Source organism: Kogia breviceps, chromosome 6, assembly GCF_026419965.1.
Source record: "Kogia breviceps isolate mKogBre1 chromosome 6, mKogBre1 haplotype 1, whole genome shotgun sequence".
In the NCBI taxonomy this organism is placed as follows: domain Eukaryota; kingdom Metazoa; phylum Chordata; class Mammalia; order Artiodactyla; family Physeteridae; genus Kogia; species Kogia breviceps.
This window is the reverse complement of record NC_081315.1, coordinates 13,117,239-13,138,948: the sequence shown is the minus strand read 5'-3', so window position 1 is coordinate 13,138,948 and position 21,710 is coordinate 13,117,239. Positions and strand designations below refer to the sequence as shown.

General features: G+C 40.7%; 1 long non-coding RNA gene across 1 annotated transcript in view; it reads left to right on the top strand.

Moving 5' to 3' along the window:
• The window catches only part of LOC136794411 (uncharacterized), a 33,994-nt gene extending 14,196 nt beyond the window's left edge, over nt 1–19,798 (top strand). Inside the window, exon 3 of the long non-coding RNA XR_010841184.1 lies at nt 19,611–19,798. This is a non-coding gene — a long non-coding RNA (uncharacterized lncRNA). The remainder of the gene's footprint in view (nt 1–19,610) is intronic.
• The last annotated feature ends 1,912 nt before the right edge of the window (nt 19,799–21,710 follow it).

Genomic DNA, 21,710 nt, shown 5'->3' with positions numbered 1-21,710 from the left:
CCTCTCTTTCTAATTTCAGTCGAACACCATGGGGCTTAATCTAGTTTTCTCCCTTTCTATGTTGTGACTCCCCCCTCTGACAGTGAGAAACACGGCTCCCATCATCTTTACTTGGGCAGTCTGCTCATCTGGAGACAGTCTTACTTGCCGCTGCTTTCCCCCACCTCCTCGTGGGTGGTCTCCTCACTCTGCTTGGCTCCAGGGCTCCACTTCCGGGTACCACACTCCACTCCGGCCAGCGCGGATTTCCTTCTCTCTCCTCCATCTATGCCCACACCTCCTAGCGTGGACACATATCTTGCTCGGCCCCAGATAATGAGTTTTGGATCGAATTGTTTAGGAAGGGAAGAAAAAGAGGGGAAAGGAGAGGGAATGGGACAGGAAGAAACGAGAAAGACAGGGAGAAGGTTGAGAGGTGGGAAAGGACAAATAAAAAAGGGAAGGAGAAAACGGAAGAGAAAGCTGAACGCTACAGCTCCTTTACCGCCCAGTAATTGCTTGTCCCACTGGACACTGTCAGAGAGGCCATGCGAAACTCATGCTGGACCGAGCACTGTTCTGGGAGAGGAAGAACTCCTTTCTATCCCGTCTCCCGCTGGGCAAAGTGTCCCCCACGGGGCATTAACCACCACGTGCTTCTGGCTGCATCGCCTGACTTTTGCAGGCACTGGCTCGGGGAACCAGAGGCCCCACGGTCCGGGCAGGCCTGTGCACAGCCATGGTGTTCTCTCTGCTTTCGGTGGCCCTGCCTCTCGGTCTGAAGCCGTGGCAACAGCAATAGCGGCAGATGCGCTCAATGACACACAAGCAGCTGCTTCAGCCATTCTGACTGCAAAAGGCATCTGTGTGAACCGACAGTAGTCATTACGTGGAACTGGTACAGTCCATCCCTCTCCTGAGAGGAGAGGCAGCAAATCCAATTCTTCAAGCTAGTGGCCAGATGCAACTTCCCAGAATATTGACAAAGCAAGCTACAGTTCATCTCTTGCAGTTTGTCCCGGAGTTGTAATCATCACCGAATATCTTCCTCCCGCACCACCTATTCTAGATTCCTCTCTTTTCAGATAGCACTTTAGCAGCCTGGTTTGCTTGCAGTGGACTGACCTCCAACCTCAAGTGTTTGGAGCCCTCGGTTACTCTTTCTTAAGGACCAGAGTTTTGGCTGTTGTCCACTCACAGCTATCTGGTCACGGAAGGGTGAAGAGAGCCCACAGCACCTCCTCTGAGTTCCTCACGGCAGTCAGCGTTGGTTATGCTATTCTCTGCTCGCCGGTATTCTGGCACAAGGAGTCTGCTATTGCCCACTTGAAGCAGCCATTGAGTATGGAAGTGTCAAGAGAAACCCTGGTAAATCGGAATTCTACATCTTGGTTTTCCAGAATTGTATATTGCAGCTCTTGGGGACACAGCATCGTTTATCAGCCCCTGGTTCAATGCACATATGCACCTGAAGGGCAGAGTCCAAATCCTTCAACATATGTCCCTGAAGCTGGCACCTTATCTGAGTCTTCAACTGCCATGCCTTCATTTTATACAGCTGGCCCATAAAAACCAACCTGTGTGACTTTCCATGTTCTTTCCTCTTCCGCTTGTCGGCTGTAAAACAACAGAGTGACTTTAGAAGGCATATGTTAAATATGGCAAAGCCACATGATGGAAGGAACTGAAACATCACATGAAGGAGATCAATTACCAGTTAGGAGTATCTATTTTGGGTTTTATATGAGCAATAAATAAACTCGTGTTTTAGTCCTTGTACATGTGGGGCATTATTTATCAAATTTGCTAGTGTTACTAGTAATGCAGTGCTTCACCGAGGCCAAAGCTCTGAGCTAAACTCACACCATCTTGAAACTCAAAATAACAAGTACGTGAAAATTAAGCCACAGTGCACCTTAGCTGATATTTACCTAGTCTCAGACTATACACAACTGATTTCAAAGTTGTAATGTCAAAATATAAAATGGTAGGCCCAGTAATGGGCATAATATTATTGATAGCTGTAATCATGTAGACTCTGTTCTATCCTGAATTTGCTAAAATTATCGTAACCACCGTAATCCACAGCGGCCGTCAGAGTCACGCGCCCCGTCTCAGGCTGCTCTGCTGGGACCTGTGCAAAGTGCCTCCTGTCTTTGGGGGCGGCCGTTATTCAAGCGGTCAACACTGACATAGAGAGAAAAAGTTGAGTTTCATTTATAATGATGGTGTAATACACGCAAAATAAAATAACCTAAATATTGTACATACTGAGTTACTCTCCTAAGTAGTTCTCAATAGCAACTTTGATTCTGAAGGGACCTGGGGGGAAGTGATTATTCTTCGGTGCTGTTGATTTCTTTATGGCTTTGATCAGTGGTCCTCAACGGGTGCAATCTTGCCCCCAGGGGACTTTTGGCAATTCGGTCCAAAATGGCAATAGTGTTAAAGAACTCGAATTTAGGTCATGGCGTTTCAAGCTTCCTTCTTTCATGTGGCTTAATCTGAGGTTAAAATCCAAACCAAAACAAGCCAAAGTAAGATAACTGAAACCACTACAAAGTGGGAGAAATAGAATTAAACTAATAGTCAATTTGCAGTTATCCTGATATCAAAGTGCCACTAAAAACATGTATCACTCTCCTATGTCCATTACATTATCTGTTAAAGCAGAAGAGCCAACATCGTTTTTATGGTTTTTCCTCCCCCCTGTATATTCCTAGTCTTGGTTTGCAGAATGGAACATCAAGTACCAGATGTCTCCCAGGTTTGCACGTCTTCATTAGCTCCATCGTAGAAGTGAGGTGCATGCGGAAACCTGCTCCTAGCAAAGGAAAATCTCCAAACATACACGTGGATAGAGACAGTGATCTAAAGGGCAGTGATCGGGCTGATAGGGAGCCACCCAAGGGCCTGGTAGGGAGAGAGCAGAAATCTCTCGGTGTCCCCCGCAGTCTCGCCAGGCGCTCCCAGCTGCTTCAGAGGGTGTTAGATAACACCTAGAGGTCCCACGTGTCTACAGTTTTGCTTAGAGCTACTCCGGGATTAGAGAAGAGAATGGTGTGGGTGTAAACTCACGGTGGAAGGAGGCACAACATGTACCTTCTTGCTGCCTTAACATAGGCTCTGTTGACTTAAGAGAACCTCACCCTATCCACACAAACCTGGCAAACTTAGGAAACGAAACAGCCTGGCTCACCTGGTGTTTTCCCTTTTCTTTTTTTTCCTCCTCCAAGTATATTCACGTTTGGGGAAGCTGCTGAGACTTGTCAGTCAGGAGAGAAGTTGGCTATAGCCGTCCTGTTCAGGGCAGTGTAACTGGCACAAAAAATTCACACAGGGCTTCCCTGGTGGCGCAGTGGTTGCGAGTCCGCCTGCCGATGCAGGGGACGCGGGTTCGTGCCCCGGTCCGGGAGGATCCCACGTGCCGCGGAGCGGCTGGGCCCGTGAGCCGTGGCCGCTGCGCCTGCGCGTCCGGAGCCTGTGCCCCACAACGGGAGGGGCCACAACAGTGAGAGGCCCGCGTACTGCAAAAAAAAAAAAAAGAAAGAAATACAATATGTAGTAAGGTAATCATAATTTGTGAAACTTTCACATTGGTTATGTTTGTGTCAGTGTATGGACATGAATATTTACTTGGTTGCTATGCAATATATATATATATATATATATATATATATATTTTTTTTTTTTTTTTTTTTTTTTTTTTTTTGCGGTACGCGGGCCTCTCACTGTCGCGGCCTCTCCCGTTGCGGGGCACAGGCTCCGGACGCGCAGGCTCAGCAGCCATGGCTCACGGGCCCAGCCGCTCTGCGGCACGCGGGATCCTCCCGGACCGGGGCACGAACCCGCGTCCCCCGCATCGGCAGGCGGACTCCCAACCACTGCGCCACCAGGGAAGCCCTGCAAAATATATTTTTGACCCTGGATTATGCTAATCCATTCATTGGAACTGTTCTTCTTACTCACAAACTGAATTAATGAAGTTGATGTGAAATTATTTTTCTATTCATAAGGACCTTCCTGGAAAATTAAATTGGCTTGTAGTATGTAGAAGGTAAGAACACAGATTCTGGAGCTAAACTATCTGAGTTTGAGTCCCTGATCTGCCACTAACTGGCCTCAGTGACTAGGCAAATTCCTAGATCTCTTTGTGTTTCAGTTTCTTCAGCTGTAAAGTAGAGAAAATAAAAGTTGCTACCTGATAGAATTGTTATTAGGATTAAATGAGTTAATGTTTGTGTAGCATTACAGCAGTACACTGTAGTAAGTAATATGTAAATATAAATACATTTTTATTGAGTAAATAAGATTAAAAGAGACTGCAAAACAATCTTCATATCTTTAATAAAGACAGCAAAAAAGTATTCTAGATCACAACATATTTCACAATCAAAAGAACATAGCCAAAGCATGGGATTTATAACCAATAATTCACTGGAGAAGAAGTGCTAAAATCAAACCTAATTTCATTTTCAATTGAGGAGAAGAAGAAATCCTAGAAATATTGGCTGAATATGTTCTCAGTTGGTACCTATTTACAAAACCCTTTAAATTTGCTTTATCGTTTATTTTAGCACATTGAATGTTTTAATGTTTAATAATGAAATGATTTCTGTCTCTATTTCAATCAAAATGCTATATGATACGCTGCCTGTTGAATGTTGTGTGAACATATTGTAATCTTGTACTGCACCGGGTCTCCTAACTGAATGAAGCTTCCCTCAAAGATATTTTGTTTAGAACTTTTGAGGCTGCAAGTTAAGCAAAGAAGTAGGAGGAGTGAGTAAAATTTCAGAACCTGTAGTCACTCGGGTAGATTTCAGTTTTGGATTTGGGAAATTATAGGCTCCATGATAAATATTTCAGGCCGCTGACTACAATGAAAAGTAATGAAAGCAGCTACGACAACAGGTGCTGTATGAGGGAAATGGTGCCTTTTATCATGAGGTTATGGGTGCATGTGCTAAACGCGCTCATCATTTTCTCTTTTCTTTTATTCACCGAATACCCCGGGGAGATTATTCTATTGCCAGCATTTATAGGATATAATGAAACCACATTAAATATGTATCTGATTGCTACCAACTGTGTAGAAAGCTTATGCTAACTATGGTTATGTACGGCGAGTTAGACTCAGACCAGTGAAGTTCAACTTCACTGGGACTTCTTTGTGCTTGACCCATGGGCCTTCACTGTTTTATTGACCTTTAATTCAAGCATCAGATACCTTTTTATTTGTTTGCTTGTTAAATGAAAAGTTTAAGAGGGTTGTAATAAGATATTTACTTCTTTAAGACTATGCGTTCCCACATAGGGAACTCCTTAACATATGGCATATGACCAGCTACAATGGAAAATGATTTTAATCTTATCAGCTTTAATGATATATTTCTTTGGAATATTGAGCACTGTATTTCACAACTCATCTGATTTTAACTTTGTCCAACTCTTAGGCTTCTCCTTAAAAACAAAAAGGAAAGGTGTTTTAAATAATATGGTGGTTCAATTTTAGTTAATAAGGAATTATTCCATATTAAATGTCTGAAATGAGGCCATAAGTAAGGGAATGTTTTGTAAAATAAAATGTTTGACAAATGAGTTATGATAATGCTTCCTTTATTTTTTAATATTTATTTTATTTATTTCTTTGGTTGGGCCGGGTCTTAGTTGTGGCAGGCAGTCTCCTTAGTTGTGGCATGCAAACTCTTAATTGCGGCATGCATGTGGGATCTAGTTCCCTGAGCAGGGATCGAACCCGGGGCCCCTGCACTGGAAGCGCAGAGTCTTAACCGCTGCACCATCAGGGGACTCCCAATAATGCTTCTTTAAAACTTTCTTTTCTTAAAGTTTAACTAAAAGTTTTGAATCTTTTACTTTCTACTTGTATAGAAGATGATTATAATTGAATGGTAATCAAACTGCTGCTTTAAATGTAGAAGTAACTTTTATGTATATATTATCCCTTTTTATTATAACATTTCCTTTCTACAAGGATACACATTCTTGCAAGGTTACATGGATTCAGGAGTCATTTTTGTGTATATATAGATCAGTACTTGTTTGTAGGTGGCAACTTTATGGTCTACAGTTAGGTTTACTGACCTCAGAAGAAAAAAAAACAAATCTGGTAAGGCATAGTAATATTCAAGTATTTAACTACAAGTCTAATGCAATAAATTTAAAGGTTAAATGTGTTGAATTTGCATACACTATTGACATCCTTATAATGTTTCAAATATTGCTGTCAAAGTACCTGAGAGCTTTGGAAATGTCATACTGAATTTCATGAGAGACTATTTCTTCTGTGCATTGTAGCTTTCTGAATATAGGAAAATAAATATCTCGAAAACTTTATGAAAAAGAGAAGTTGAATATATTCTGAGTTTTAAATAATTTATTTAAACAAATGTTTACAGCACCTACTCCATGCCTGGCACTGGGTCAAGCGTGTAAGACAGCCAGGCTGAATAAGGCACCATTATAGATCCAAACACTTAGAAACGTGTTTTCCTTTCAGAGTGAGTATTCAGGAACCATCTCCCCAACTCTCTGTAGTGTTTAGAATTATTGATCTATAAAGCAGAGATTCTCTACGGGCATAGCTATGCTTCCTAGAGACGTCCCTGGGCATATGCATTCAACTCAGTGGGTCCCACAGTCAGGGTGGAATGGAGCCACTGAAAAGAACATTTTTGATTGAAATTGATCTACAACTTTCTGATGCTATAGGCCTCATAGAAGAATTCTGCAATCCGTATGATCAATAGCACTCCTGGCTTCTGGTTGATTAGAGGTTATTTAACTAGGTTTTGTTCATTTATTTATTGGAAACTTTTTAATTTATTTATGTGGGCAGTGAGGTTACAAGTGAACTAGAGAGACGCCATTCCTGCACCTATGGAGCTTATGCTCATCTAGTTGGGAAATCAGATAAGCGAGCAGCAATTAGAAAACAGCATGGCATAAAAAGAAATGAAATTGAGTTATTTGTAGTGAGGTGGGTGGACCTAGAGTCTGTCATACAGAGTGAAGTAAGTCAGAAAGAGAAAAACAAATACCGTATGCTAACACATATATATGGAATCTTAAAAAAAAAAAAAAAGTTCTGAAGAACCTAGGGGCAGGACAGGAATAAAGACGCAGACGTAGAGAATGGACTTGAGGACACGGGGAGGGGGAAGGGTAAGCTGGGACGAAGTGAGAGAGTGGCATGGACATATATACGCTACCAAACGTAAAATAGATAGCTAGTGGGAAGCAGCCGCATAGCACAGGGAGATCAGCTCGGTGCTTTGTGACCACCTAGAGGGGTGGGATAGGGAGGGTGGGAGGGAGACACAAGAGGGAGGGGATATGGGGATATATGTATACGTATAGCTGTTTCACTTTGTTATAAAGCAGAAACTAACACGATGATGTAAAGCAATTATACTCCCGTAAAGATGTTAAGAAAAAAAAAATGCAGCATGGCAACTGCAGTGATCAGTATCGCTGAGAGACCAAATAAGATGAGTATGAGTATTTATAAATGTTCATTAGACTTAGACACAGGATATTTCATTGCTTTGCCAAGGGCAGATATTACACGTTAGGTGCAGCAAATTTCTTGCCATTCGAGTGCTATGACGTTTTAAGTCCTGTGGTAGGCATTTTGGATATATTACCTTATGATCTTGACAGTATCCCTCAGATCTGAAACTCCTGTGTTAATCTGACACAAGGAAGCCAAACTTATAAAACTTGTTTTGAACCACAGAGACTCACAGTTGGAAGTAGGTTTCCTTTTTTCCTCTCTACCACACTGCCTCATAGGAGTTGTAGCCTAAACCCTGGGGATATTGTATCAAGTCGTAACTGTTTCAAGGCTGGTCCTGATCTCTTTTTAGTCGACTTTGCACCAGCACCTGGTTCCCAATTTATAACCCAGTTTGGACTTCAGCGTTATTGTTCTGTGTCCAAGTTTTATCTCAGAAATCTGCCTAGAGCAGCAGACAGCACAACCATTGACATTTGGGGCCAGATGGGCATTTGTGGGGGCGGCTGTCCAATGCATCGTAGGAGGTTTGGCGGCACCCCTGGCCTCCACCCACCCACCCCCCACAGCGACAATGTAAAATGTCTCCACATGTCGCCAGATGTCCCTGGAGAGCGAAATCACTCCCAGTTGAGAACCACTAGCCTAGAGCCACAACCCATTTAGGACGGATGCTCTGCCTTTCTCCTATAGGCCTTTGTCTCTTCCTCTTCTGTACCACGAAGAACCCGGCCTCCAGTCCCTGACCACTGGGCACACCGTTACATTGCCCCTGTCTAATCGCCACTGTCCCCTGACTTGGATTCTGGTAACCTTCTCCTCAATATACCGCTACTGGGCTCCACCTGCCTACGGGGAGAAGTATGTTACACCACTTACAGCAGCCCACCTGGTGGCCTTTTCCACATCTGTGTCAACTCCAGTTGCCGAACGGCATTTCTTCTTCATCCCTGCAGCCAAGTGGCTACCTCTCTAAAGTCTACCTTAAGGTCTAAATACCTGCTTTCTGTCTCTTCTGTTATAGTTAAGCAGGAAGTTTCTGTCCGTATTCCAACATAGGAGCCTAATAATGACACAAAAGCATGGTTAAGGGGGAGGGTATAGCAGCCTTCTAGACAATTTCCAAAGCCTCTCTACCTTCCTTAAAAAAAATCCTATTATCGCTTAAGCATCCGTCAATTAGTTTAAACCCCCTTTCAAACTTTATTCGCTGTATTATCCCTGGGGCAATGTATACAACTAAGTGGTGCCTCATTTAATATTTAATATGCATTAAAGTGCCTTTTTCAAATTCTAGAGTTGTGTACTAGTTTCAGAATCAAGGACTTTAGAAAGTAAGGTGATGTCCTTACTCATACTCAAACCTGCACCTCCAGTATTTAATGATCACCTTCACAGGTTTTATGTTCCCACACTTGGGTTTTTCTTTTTACATAGTTAGTCAGAAGCACTTTTCTCTTCTTGATTATTTCAGTTGCTGTGAGCTTCATACTCTCTTACGCTTGTTCTGGGCTTGGCAAACAGTGTTGCGTGCAATGTGCCAAAAGCAGATCTGCCATCATTTTGCTTTGTTTTGTTTTTATAAGAATAAAATAGTATTTTCTGTTATAAACATTCTTCCTGTTGATTCTGATTTTGAATACTGGGCTATTTCAGACAATTCCATTAAAAACCAAAACAAGACAGTTTATTCAATGAAATATCAATATTTAGTCACTCTAGTTGATGACATTTTATGTCAAATTCCCTCTTCAACATAAGGTGATTTTTAGATGTGTAACTGATTCACTTTGCTGTACACCTAAAACTAACACGACACTGTGAATCAACTATAGTCCAATAAAAGTCATAAAAACAGATGATTTATTTTGCTAATTTATATAATGAACCAACTATATATTTACATATTTCGAATATGAACGTTGATCACCCAGCTATGGCCCATAAGGTTACATCTCCATTATTAGGCCTGGTCTCCTTTGCAAAGGTGTCATTATGGGTGTCAGCCATCCAAGAAACCTAAGGTATAATTTATTTAGGCGGGTGAGGGGATAATACTGAGTGTTCTTAAAGTTTTACCCTCCAGATTCACCTAGATATGATGAATCTAAGACTGCTGAGCAGAATCCCTGGATAGTAGGAATTAAAAGTATAAATAACACTAGTCATAACTAAATGATTCTTTATGTGAGGCAGATAAGAAATTTATAGTTTCGTGTAATCGTCACGGTAACCATGTAATGCAAGTGGATACAATGTTATTATCCCTATTTTGTAGCTGAAGCAATTGAAGCAGAGAGTTTTAAGTAATATGTCCAAAGTCACTCAGGTAGAAAGCAGAGAACTGAGATATAAACCCAGGTCTTCTTACATTCAAAATCCCCAGTCTAAGCCAATATATTCCTAAAAGTTTCTACAAAGGTGGCAGGCTGGGAGCGAGGCGAAAACATTGCTAGAGCATTTCTCTAAAGCAGTGTCCCAAAGAAATATACTACAAATCATATGTGTAATTTGAAATTTTCTAGTAGCCACTTTACAGTAAAAGAAACAGATGAAAATAATTTTAATCGTGTATTTTATTTAACCTACCTAATGTGTCCAGATACTATCATTTTCATATGTAATCAATATAAAAATGCTTAATTTTACATTCATTTTTTGTATTACGTCTTTGAAATCCAGTGTGCAGTTTATGCCTTCAGCACATCTCAATTTGGACTGTGTTTAATTTAAGTACTTAATTGACACTTGTGGCTATAACAGCTACTGTGTTACACAGCACAGCTCAAGAAACCTCAAAACTGGATTTAGATAACTTATATTTTAAAGACTGCCTCATATTGTGCCATTTTTATCTCACTCTTAAGATTCTTCTAGCCTCGAGTAATTGCATGTTAGAATCATCCAGCGTGGCCTCAGTCATGTTGTGAGGAATTAAAAGATTGAGGGGAATCAATACCCCCTCCCCCACCACTTCTGCTAATAGCCATCATGATGGTGGCAGGTGAAATTAGTTAGGAATTCCCAGGGGAAAGGTGAAATCAAGGGGCAAAAGTCAGGCTTTTAGATCTAGCTGCTCCTGCTTCATCACAAACCCTGGAATCTTCTTTTCTGAGGAGGTTAGTGATTGCCCTAAATTTGTTACAGCGGTTTGGAATTTGGGCACTAGTGAGTTTCAGTGTATTCGTCTTTGACCTTTCCTTTCTTGCCTAGTGTGCTTTTATTTGGTGAATTTACGAACAGGTTGCTTCCTGGAAAGTGTAGACACAGCCTTCTTCTTTTTCCCAAGAAGATTAATCTAGCGAGTGATCTGGGAGGGGGCGATTAAATCTCCCTCCCCCCCCCAGTAATCTCCATCAGCTCCCCTCACCAAACTGATGCCAGAAATGCAACAGCTTAGGTAGCAACAAACTCCCAACCCCGTGGCTGTGCAGTAGTCGCTTCTGTTTAGAGCAGCGGTCGCCAACCTTTTTGGCACCAGGGGCCGGTTTCGTGGAAGGCAGTTTTTCCGCGGATCGGGGGTGGGGCGGGGGGGGCGGCGCGGGGAGAGTGATGGTTCCGGAGGCGGTGCGAGCGACGGGAAGCGGTAGACGAAGCTTCGCTGGCTGCCTGCCGCCCGCCTCCTGCTGTGACGCCCTGTTCCTAACAGGCCACAGACCCATAGCGGTTCACGGCCCCGGGGGTTGGAGACCCCTGATTTAGACGTTCTAGCATCACTGTAGTTTAATCCTAGAAGCAAAATGAAGAGGTTAATTACAGACAACTGAGCAAGAAAACCAGCCTTCCATAGCAGCTAAAAAGACTTAAGAGCAAGAACTGGTTCACAAAGTGGGCAACGGGGTGTGTTGTTTGTTACCAAAGCACAAAGAAACTAGATATTTACGATGAGGCGCTTAGGCGAGGAGTACTTTTACCAGTAAGATATTTCAAAATAGTTGTGCTGTAGTCATGAGTTTTGGGACAATAAGTAGAGGATGATAATTGTAAATTATGTAATTCCAAAAAGTGTTTTAAATCTTGTACCAGCTGACGTTCCATTACAAATGGAATTGTGTGGAACATTTTAGATTTGAACTACCAATTGAACTAAGACAATTTGCAGGCATCTAATATATGTGGAAATGTGTACAGCAGAATATCCTCCGTGTTCAGTCTCACCCCTGGATGAAACTTTTTAAGGTTTTCCCTTTTCTTTATTCGGCCTTGTTCACCTACATTTGTAACTCAGAGGTGGATGTGAGTTTCACGGAGATAAACAGAGTGTGGAAACTAGGTTTATGTCTGATAGCCCCTAAGGTAATTGAGGCTGGTATGATTTGGAGACCAAGGGAAAAGCACAGCAAAGAGAGCTGAGAGGACATAATAAGAAAAAACACGTATGATCCAATGATTAGGCACACATTTGATTTTGCGCTTTGTACCAAGCAAGCTGACAACTGGAATACAGAGTCCCATCTATTTCTTGAACAGACCTAAAAATGGAAAGGAGTTGACTATCAAGTGACTTTTTCTCTTTACTCTGCCTGCAAACTTATCTTCTAAGAGCAACGCAGATGTTAATCTGGGGGAGCATTCCACCTTAATTTCTAAGCACGTGAAGTGTCCTGTTCTGACAAATTTCCCTAATTTGTCACAATCAATATCACGGAGACTAGGTCCTGAACAAAACAACAGCCACAGCCAAAAGGACAATGGGAACTGCAGGTGGAGATCAGAGACATGTGTCCCTTTTCAGACTAAACAGCACTGCTCTCCTTGCTTCCTCCCTCCTCCCTGTGAAAAGACCGGGAAACCCAAGGAAACAGAAATAGGCCAATAATTTCAGTCTAGCCCAGTTCCCGATGACTGAATTTTTAAAATAATTGTTTGGGAAATTTAAGCATAACTGGCTTCGAACTAGAAGTCTTTATAGAAAAGTTAAAAAAAAAAAAAAAAAGGTAAACTCTGAATGGTGAACCTTCCCTCTCTTTACTGCCTTTATTTCTTCCAATAAAGAAGACTAGAATGGGAGATTTTTACTAACACTCATGATAATGTTTCTAAGAAAAATCTTAAGTGAACCTCCCCCTGTTTTTTTTAAACTGCCAGGAAAACTTACTTTAAAAATTGTATATGACAGCATCAGGCCAGTTTCTTGATTCTTTGCTCAACAGCTTTTTGCCTAAACTATTAGACATCTCATGGGGAAAATATTTTGCATCTATTGAAGAAGGAACTTGATTTTACCTGGATAATTCATCCCTTGCCCTGGGCTGACAGCAAAAGGGCCAAGCTCTCCATATGGTGAACTACATTCCACGATGGCATAAGCACACAGACAGGTTCGCGGCTGTTACTACTTGTTTCTGTGTCAGAGAGGGGCATTTTCACTTCTCAAAGCTTTCCCGGATTTTTTCTTTCCTTTTCTATATAGATTTTGCTGATCTATGGCAACATACCAACATAAATTTCATGAGACTTAACTACTACTTACAAAGACATGAAACCTTTTTCCATCTACTGTGCGTGGCCCTTTCTTAAAAAAAAAAAAAAAAAAGGAGTTCCTTAAAATAGTCCTGCATCCGAGGTCCTGTGAGATCCTTATTTTGATCAGTCGACCTGGGTTCAGCACATACCACAAACACATCATTAAATAAGTCTCTATTTGAAGTTCTCATTATTTAATCCTTTATTTCACTTAGACTAAAAAGGTAGGAACATTGTCTACATGAGGTTACTGTTTAAAGGGAAACATAGCCTGTATGTAAGATCCATAGACTAGGTAAAATTTTGATCAAATCATGTCATTTTGTCTTTGATCTAACAGTTAGTGTTGTGAGATGTGGAACCTATACTTACTTATATGCCAAAGTAATCATCTTCTTCACCACGCATTGTAAGGTAAAGCTAGTTTTCTAGATACAGGCTAACGGCAGAAAGGTCTCCAAACCCAGCTCTCTACTGAATATTTGATCTTGCTGAAATCAAAAGAATTCTTTGAAATCAAAGAATCAGAGGACTGGGAACTGATTGGTCCACCTTCAAACCAATCCGCCTTTCAGGTTTTTTGAGGAGTTGTCCTGTTTGTGTGTAAAGTCTATCAAAGGAAGACTTCTGACAGCAACTCATGTATACTAAATCTTCCTGGTGGGAAAATCTTTCCTATTCCCTAATTGAGTTTAGAGCCACTGTAAAAAAAAAAAAAAAAAAAAAAAAACAATTATAGAGAAGTTAAGACCCATGGGAAAAAAATTCCCCACAAGAAAGCCCAAGTGCAATATTTCTTTGATGGCAAAATTATAACCCAGAATTTCTTCAAACTGAGCAATGAAAAGTTCACAAATTTTCAGATTAGTGTATGACTGAATATAATCTGTAACAGTGACATCTGGTGGCTTTTATTATAATGCTGTGACATCTTTTGTACAAAGCCATACCATAGTTCAATAGAATTGTGACATGCCTTGTGCTTTGTGCATGACAAAATACTCACATGCATATTAGCTGTTTACCAAAGTATTCCTTCTAAACTGTGTACAACAAAATGTCACATGTTTTTTTTACGTTCACAAGTTTGAAACTTTCAGATAAGAGTACACAGATTTGTATTTTACCTTTTTGTCACCCTGCGATGAACTTGCTGGCTTTAAATGTATGTGTAATTAACTTTCATTCCCTTTCCTTGTGTGGATGAAAATCTGGCTCCGATGGGCATACGCTTTCAGAGCTGCTTGCAGGACCCGTCCGTCACTCACAGTAGCTAAAACCCCAGGCTGTCTGGAAGAAATTTAATTCATTGCCCTCTTGAGCGCCACCGGGGCTAAATGGAGAGGGAAGGGTGAATAGGTGAATCCCAGTCTTTCTCTCCGGGTGTTGAATGTTTACGATGACCTGGATTTGTCCATGTGCACCTCTCCCCTCACCCCATCCGGAGCTCTAGCAACCCATACTCTGAAAGACTTTCCAAGCACAATGAGAAAACTATGAGAACATATATATAAGCAACAAAGACTCTTTGAAAAATTATGTTTTAGCTCCACAGGGTGTGTTTGGGGTTTTTTTTTTATTAATTTATTTACTCATTTATTTTTGGCTCCGCTGGTCTTTGTTGCTGCGCGCGGGCTCTCTCTAGTTGCGGCGAGCATGGGATGCTCTTCGTTGCGGTGCGCGGGCTTCTCGTTGTGGTGGCTTCTCTTGTTGCCAAGCGGTGCGCGGGCTTCTGTAGTTGTGGAGCGCGGCCTCAGTAGCTCCGCGGCACGTGGGATCTTCCCGGACCGGGGCTCGAACCCGTGTCCCCTGCATCGGCAGGCGGATTCTCAACCACTGCGCCACCAGGGAAGCCCCGTAAGGGGACTTTTAACCTTGTGTTTTCGATAGATTTTGCACACAGATAATTTACATTAGATCATCTGCTTAATCTGCACTGTTGAGTTTAGAAAAGAAATGTGGCTCGGATAGCAACAGCTGCACTTGTGTATGCAAGTTGAAGATGATCTAAGCATCAGACCGAACGTGATATTTCTGATTATAATGTGTTATATTTAACTATATTCAAATAAGCACATTCATTGGCTTACTTCAAGAACCTGCAATTTCTGCTTTCTTTCTCTCTGTCTGTCAGGGCATGTCATTTGTGGTAGACAACAGCACTTATCACGAGAGAGTTACAGAAACAAACTGTATTCCAGCAACTGAACTGCATTAACAGCAATGCACTGTTTCCACAACACTACATTAAGAATATATTCAGGCAAAGAAAATACTAGATACAAATGCCATTTTGTAAATAGGCCATGCCGTGGAGTTCAAATTCAAAGAATAAATCTACTAATAAGTCAGTTTTATTATCACTTAATCCTTCATGAGGATAAGAAATTCTTTTTACAGGTATATCTAGTCTGTGAAATAGTGGAGCCGGATTAGTATCCGTCTGCCCTTATGACTATTTACATCAGTCCCCATAAAAAGCAGAAGGCTCCTTGATGAAATTTTCCAGCCCGAAGAACCAGCTAAACACTGAAAACTCCCAAATTGATAAATCCGTGTTTCTACTAACCTCCAGACTGTGATAACTGTTCTCTAACTGGATGTCTAGTAGACATCTCAAATTTAACACGTCCAAAGAATTCCTGATCTGCCCACCAAAGCATCTTCTCCTACAGGATCCACCATCTGAATAAGAGGCATCTTCATTCTTCTAGTAGCTCACTCTAGAAAATCTTGAGTCATCTCTGACTTCTCTCATTCGCATATCCAATTCAATCCATCAGTAAATCTGTTGGTTTTCCGCCATCAAACTAGATCCTGATTTAATCACCCTTTACCACTCCATCATTATTATCTTTGTCCAAGCCACCATTTTCATTTGCCTGATTATTCCACTCTTTAACGTACTGTGTAATCTTATTCCAGCCACCAGAAGACTCCTTTTAGATCCAATATCATGCCATTGTTTTGCTCAGAACTTCCAAAAGGTTAATTTCTCACATAGAGTAAATTCTTACAATTTCATAGAAGGCTCTAGATAGTCTGGTTCCTTCTCTCCTTCCTTTATCTCCCACTATGGTCTTCTTTGGTTAGGTTCCAACATCCTGGCCTTCTTGCTTCTACCAGACTGTATCACTGCTATTGCTTTGGGGCCTCTACTCTTTCTAGTCTCTGCCTGAAACATCCTTTTCCCAGAAAACTTTTTTGCTGCCTCTCTCATTTCCTTCCGGTTTTTGGTGAAATCTCATCATCTCAGTGAGGCTTTCCCTGCCCATCCCTGTATGTGATTATCTCCCTCCATCTACCCTCGGGCTTGCTCTATTCCTTCTCTGAATTTTCCTCCATTTACCCCCAACTGACTTGATATATATAATGTATTTGTTCATGTCCATTCATTTCTCATAATATAAACCCTGTGAGGAGACTGACAACTGTTTTGTTCACTGCTGTATTCCCAGCACATAGAACAGTGCCCAGAACACAATAAAAACGTAATAAATGATTGTCTGTAGCTGCATCACACATACACAGCTCCTCAAAGGAAAGAACTTTCTCTCTGATTAACTGGGTATGTAGCATCATGTTTCTGATTAATCTGCTCTAAAAAAAAAAAAACCTGTTGTTGGTGTCATAGAGCTTAAAAACTACTAAATTCACCACACTTATTTTCTTCAGTAATTTAAGACCAGCCTGGGGGTCTAGGAATTGATAACCATTCCATTCTGCCTTTATTTCTATTGACTCCTAGAAATACTTGAAATGCATTTTCTACCTTATTCTTGAGAGCAAGCAAAGATTGATTTGCAAGTTGGATATTTCTTTTATTTCCAATGAAATACCGCCTCTCGGGGTAGAGGTAAATCACTCATCCTGGTTATCTATCATTGTATAACAAATCACTCCCAAACATTAATTTGCTCGTGAATCTCAACTGGGGAAAGGCCTGACAGAAATAGCTTATCTCTGCTGCACTCAGCGTCATCTAGAGTGGCTCAAAGGTGGGGCTGAAGTCACCTGAAGGCTCGCAGTTGACTCTGAGACCTTAGCTGAAGCTCTTGGCTGGAACACCGTGACCTGCCTCCCCAGATGATTTGGGCGTCCTCACCATATGGTGACTGGGTTCCAAGGGTGAGCGTTCCCAAGAGAGAAGCTCAGGTAGAAACTGAGTCACCCTCTGTGAACCAGTCTTAGAAATCATGCACTTTCACTTTTGCAGCGTTCTATTTCTCAGGGCCATCACAAAGGCCTATCTGATTTCAAAGCAAGGAGAAGGAGATTCTACCTCCCGATGGGGAGGTGACAGGATCCTGAAAGGGCAGGGGGGACTAGAAATATCGTTATGGTCATTTTTGGAAAATGCAAACTGTCACAGCTACTACAAGGTATTTGAGGTGATTTCAGCTCTACATTGATTAAAATGAGATTCTTTTGATAGAGCTCATGGTGAAGATGTAGGATTTCCATGTTGTCTTTCAAATGATCTGTAGTATAAAGTGGGTAGTATCCATAAAGAGGGTAATGTGGTCTCTTTAAAATATGTCCACAAATCTTTTACAATCTTCCTATTAAGAAGTGGCCACTCTACCCCCTTGAATCTTGTCTGGCCTTAGAGACTCAATCATAACCAATACGATTCAGCAGAAGTACTGTTTTGTGAATTCCAAGGCAGCTTTTTACCTTTGTCACTGGAACACTCGTGTAGAGAATTGTGAGCTGCCATGTAAGAAACCCAACTATGCTTAGGTCTCCGGGCTGTGAGGAAGCCAAGGCCATGCTCAAGAGACCTCGTGTAGGTGTTCTGGTTGCCAGTGCAACTGAGATCCCAGTTGACAGCCAGCATCAAATGCCAACCCCAAGAGTGAGCCGTCTTGGATGTCCAGCACAGGTGAACCTTGATAACTTCAGCTCCTACCTCTGATGCTACCACATGGGAGACCCCAGTGAGAACTGGCCAGCCAAACCCTTCCAGAATTTTGGACCCACGAAATCGTGAGCAAAATCAAATGGCTCTTTTGAGCCACTAAGTTTGGCAGTAATTTTTTATTTAGCAAAAATAACCAAACCGGTAGGGATAATGGCCAAGGGAGTCGAATTTTTGTTCAAGAGCTCAAATTATCATCTTCACTTCTCCATTTGCTATACAAAACATAGGTTGGTTTCAGTGATTAAACCCTTTATTATTCCTTTACAGTAAAATAAGTTTTTAAAAAGTGAAAACCTCTTCAAATTATTGAATCATCAATCCTAATCCTTTACAATAATTGTGAACATTCTGGGCTGTGCACAAACAAACATGAGGACACTTTTATGTAGGTTTCAACAAAGTCACTGTATAGTTGGAGAATATCATCAAAGTGTATTGAGTTCATAATGGTAAACTTAATGCTTAATATTTTAACCGTTTTGTTGTAATAAATCATACAACTTTTTGGTTACTAACACAACTATAAATGTGCACCTTGTTATACTATCTTAATATAACGTTAATATTGAAAGTCAACCTTCTGTTAGATCTTTGAAAAGGCTAGAATGCTAGTAAATGTTAATGAGCTTTTAAAAATAACACCCTTTCAGACACAAAAAAGCTAACAGTGAAATGCATCTATAAGTTAGAGAAATATTGGAGTGGCAGACTGAAAATAGTGAAGCATAATTTAAGAAGAAGATTAAAAATAAAAATTAGTTCAAAAAGTTGACCTGGTTCCTTCTGTTGATGGAAAATTACCAAAAAAATTATAGTAGCAACATATATATTTACTTTTTCATTGTTTCTCATTCAAGGCTGGAGTAGTATTAGCTCTACAGATTTTTTTTTCCATGTACAAACTAACCATTATTTATTTAACTTCTTCTTGATAGAACAGAAGCAAAGGGTGTGACCAGAGAATACTGCAATTAAGAGAACTAGCTTCCCCCTAGTGCGCTTGTAAATACTCCTGCATTCTAAGAATCGCAGTTTGGGTGTGTCCAGAGCAAATCTGAATTGTTACAGTTATTAAAAATAAAATCAAGTATATAGGGATCCAACTTCCTACAAATAAGTGGGCAACTGTATATTTCAGTAAATATGATAGAACCACCATAAGACTCCAGAAAGGTAAATGCTCAAATTTTGTCTTAAAAAAAATTTTTTTTTTTTTACTATTTCTGACTTTTCACATATGATTACATTTGAGCCTCCCATCCCTTTCAAAAAACTTTCTGTTTTTGACCTTCAGACATAAAATACAGCTTTTGTGAGAACTTTGAGATCATTTTGTTACTTTGGGGACAGAGCTAAAATGGTTTACAATTTCAAGCAGCTCCGAATCGTGATCATGTGCGTCTGTGTGTGCGCCTGCACGTGTACGCCTGCCTATGTGGGTAAATAAGAAGCATGCCAGACAGCATCAAACATTCACTGCAGAGAGGTCCTGAATCTGGTTTGGCAAATCAGGATGCCACTGCGTACGAGGGTATTACTTACACGAGCGGCAGCTGTTCTTGTGACTAACGTTAAACACATTGGCTAAGTAGATTCTGAAGCCAGTGATAAACAAGTGTCTCAAAGATACATCCATACAACAGCACATGTTTAGCCTTTGATGCACTACAATGGGTGTCCCACATCAGCTTTCTTCTTCTTCAGGTTTCCTGCAGCCCCCCTGACTGTCCCTGTCACCCAGTGCCAGATGGGAAGTGAGAGCTCAGCTGATCTACCTCTTTGTGGTGGAAACCCCCAGAGCTTCAGCTCCAGGCTACAGGTTACCGAAGCCGTCATGAAAAATTCAGAGCTGATATTAACAAGTCTGCTGAAAGTAAAGCGCGTGTCACATTATCTACCCTGCCTTTCAGTTAATACTAAAGCTACTGTCGCCAAAGATGAAATGCAGACTTGCTGTGCTTGTGTTCAGAGCTATTTGCGTTGTACTATGTAGATTCAGAAATAAGAAGAAAGATGTGGTAAAAAGTAGAAGACAGAAAGACCAGACAGCTGAATTACTGAGGATCCTTGAGAATGAGGATAGAAGAGAGAATTGGGAGGAAGTGGCCTCTGAATACTTGGAGTGAAATATGGAAATATGTTACTGAAGTTCCCGTCCTGCAGCTTGGTTAAATAATTAAACCTGTTTCTAACTGTTTTATACACACATTGCTATTTATCCAGTAATAAATCTGTTTCATAAAGGCTCTTTTAATTTAAAAAGACAATCCTGCAGAAAAAATTTTGAGATTAAAAAAATTACTAATTAATTTATTGAATACTTACTGTGTTCTAAGAACCATTCGAAACACTTTTCCTGTATTACCTCATTTAATTCTCACAGCAAGCCAATAAGGTAGGAACTATTTATTGTTAAACACCATTTTACTCATTAGGAAACGGACGCGCTAGAAGGTTCAGTGACTTTCCCCCGGTCATGTAGTAAGTGGCAGGTTCAAACACAGGCAGTCTCTCTCCAGACCCAGTATACTTAACCACTACTCTATCACTACTGTTTATTCATGATAGTTCAAAAAGAGCAGAGGAGTTCAAAGGGTACTCTACTACCTCACTCCCTTTCCAAATCAAGAGATCCCATGCCTTAAAAACAATGACAACATTCTACAAATGAAGCTGAAATCCTCTCTGACAACCAGCCTCAGTCCTATTACCATTGAATCTTTCCAGAGGCAACTATGATCGAGTTTGGTGTGTATTTTAAAATACAATTTTATGTAAAAAAAAATATATATATATATACGTAGTATGATATCACCCTGTAAATATATTTCTACAGCTTTCTCTTTTTCTCAACATTTGTTTTTGAGATCTAACCGTAGTAAATATAAAACTTGAAAAGGAAAGCCTAGAGGAATGTGAGTTTGTGAGAATTTAACAGGGGAGGAAAAAAAAAAAAACAGTGATAACCCAGCCATAGGCTACAGTACATATATTACCTCATGAGCTGAATGGGATTTAATGGGAGCACATAGGAGGTCTTAGCATGAATGCAATGATTTAGTAGCTAGGCGTCCACATCAACCAACTGTCAAGCTCCTTTGATTCCCACTCCCCTTTCTAATGAAACGAAGGAGCCAGACCTCATCAGAATCATGAAAGAAAATACACGGAATCTCTTTACAATTAAGAGATTTCTCTTTATTTTCAAAACATACCCATTTATGTTACTGTCAGGTCATAAAGTCATCCCTGGAATTTCATCAGGGTTAAAAATGTTTCTCAACTCTAATGCTATCATATATACAATTTAAAGACATAATACCAGGTTGTTGTGAAACTTTCGTGGTGAAGTTTCCAAAGAGCTGAGAACATAGGTAAGTTTTCACATGCTTCCAACAGATAGACGCTAACATAACAAGGAAGAAAAATATTAGGTGAATTGACTATACATGATTTGACCACAACCCAACCCTCTTGGTAATCTGCAATAGCTGTTTAGTTGTAAAAGCCCAGAACATTATCTGGGGCTCATCATTGTTAGTTTAACCCTTACACTGCTCGAAAACACAGTCTTTAAAGATAGGGAGGAGAAGAGGGCATGGAAAGATAAGCAGAGTGATTAAACTAGCAACAGATAATATTATTCTCTAGAACGTGTGAGTTTTATTAGTGTAAACAAGTGGTGTAACACAGGTGAAGTATGTAATGAAATATCTTACCAGAAAACCATTTTAAGATTTAGTTGGTGCGATTTACTGCCATTTTCTCAAAATACACAATTTGAAGGCCAAGAATAGGACTTAT